This window comes from Austrofundulus limnaeus, unplaced genomic scaffold (assembly GCF_001266775.1).
Source record: "Austrofundulus limnaeus strain Quisiro unplaced genomic scaffold, Austrofundulus_limnaeus-1.0 Scaffold243, whole genome shotgun sequence".
NCBI lineage: Eukaryota > Metazoa > Chordata > Actinopteri > Cyprinodontiformes > Rivulidae > Austrofundulus > Austrofundulus limnaeus.
Genome location: NW_013952645.1, coordinates 391972 through 394201, shown reverse-complemented (window position 1 = coordinate 394201; position 2230 = coordinate 391972).

Sequence of the window (2230 nt, the reverse complement as noted above, 5' to 3'; positions counted from 1 at the left end):
GCCTTTGACACATTTAGCTAACTTTAGCTACTTTTAACTTTTATCTAGCTTTTGACTACTTTCACTTCTAGACATCGTTTTCATACGTTTAACCTTTAACCAGGCGGTTGCTTGTTACAATTTGCTACTTTTAGATTTTAGCTATTGGTTTTTTTTTTTACTTTTAGCTAGTTTTTTGCTATTTTTTAGCTAACTTTAACTGATTTTAGCTATTTGTTAGCTTTTCCACATTTAGCTTCTAGGCAGCCTTTTGATGTTTTTAGCCTCTAATTAGCCTGTTGCTATTTTTAGTCAAAATTTTGCTACTTTTTCTATTTAGCTACTTTATGCAACTTCCAGTATTCAAGTGTTTTGCCACTTTTAGCCAATGTGTTGTTGTTTTTTTAGCAAATAGTTTTCTACTGTTGGCGTTAAATTTTGCTCCTTCGAACCCATCATTTTCACAGAAAAAGCATTTTTTATTCTCTTCACATCGTCTACGATTGTGTTCAGCACAACTATTACACCATGTTTAGTAGTGGAAATAAAAATTAATCTGTTCAGGACATTGTTTTTTATTTTTTATTTTACAAACTTAAATAGATACTTTGTACGGTTTTATTCATGAGTTCAACTCCTGAGTCCTGAGTTTTTGTTTGAGGTACTTTTTAACATTTTGCCCAGTTTTTACCAATTAAAAAAGCATTTTTCTAACCTAACGTCTGTTTATCAAACACGTCTGAACAGCAACACTACACCGCAGAAAGCGTCTTAAACATCTCATGAAGTTAGTTTTTGTTTATTTCTCATTTTATCGTAAAATATTTAAACAACTTCTCAGGACGTCAGTCAGAACAAATGTTGCTCAACTTTATGTGTAGAAGTAGCAAAAAGAAGGATTCATTCTGAGGAAATTAAAGTTTAGAGATTTTATTTTTCTTTCATTGAAAGTTATTAATAGTTTATTTCTTTTTTCTATAAGCGAAGTGAAATCAAAATATGTCAAAGATTTTTAAAAGGAAAAACACTTCATAGTTAATTTGAATTATCTCTAGAAGATGTGACCTAATCAAGCTGTTGTGTATCATATAAACTGCTCTCGGATGCCCTCTGCTGGTGGTTTGCATCAATGCAGGAAGCATCTTTGTCATGTCTGTCACTGCTCTAGGACCAGAATCTCAGAATTTTTAAATAAATAAATAAATAAATAAATAAATAAATAAATAAATCTGTATATTCAATTTCAAGAAGTTAAATTGAACCAATGTGAAAAATAAAAGAAAAGCCAATAGCTGACTTTAGTTTACATAAAACAGGGGTGCACAAACATTTTCCCTGAGAGGGCCAAAATTAAAATCAATCTGAGGGCCACGGGCCAAAAGTAATAATACTGTATAAGAAATGCAAATACTTAAGTAGTTTTATTTTTCATGATTAAGCTCAATTTTTCCAGCCCATGGACATGGAGAAAATTCAACGTATGCTTGGGCAGCAAAGGCTCATGGGATTTTCATAATTTAAAATTTGAATATATGTGGTCTTATAAGGTGTGCAAATCTATATATGGGCTTAAATCTAATCTAAATGTCTCTTGTAGTTACTTGTATTTTATATTTAATCTTAATATAATTACAATCTAATAACCAGGACAACTGCTGGTGGGCCAAATTGAATGGCTTGGCGGACCAATTTTGGCATGCGCCAAAATTGGGCACCTCTGACGTAAAAAATGTCTCCAACTCAACCAACTTTATTTACTGTATGTTGAGCTTAAATTTGGTGTGGTAGAAGCTGAGAGTCATTCACAACACATACTACGAGATAATCTTATTTTCAAGGTTTTACAAAAAACAATCAATTTCTCAACATCTGATGATCTCAGTCTGAAACTCTGGCATGAAAGCTGGAGGGTCACATCCATCCCTTCAAGAAATGCTAGGACTTTTTAAAAAATGACAGGAAAGATGCTTCCTTCATTAAAGCAAACCACCAGCAGAGGGCGTCCGAAAGCAGTTTATATGATACACAAAAAAAAAATTGTGAAGAAAGACCGTCCATCATTAAACAGAGGTGGGGGCCTCCGTTTTCAGTTGTCCCCCTCCTACAGCGCGGCTATTGCCAGTATCACTCCACCCCCTGTTAACAATAAGTGTTAATTAGGTGTCAACGATAACCATGTGCTGTGAGTATCAGTCACATCACAAAAGCCTGAATTTTGCCTGAAACTCTCATGGTGCGTTCACACCAAATG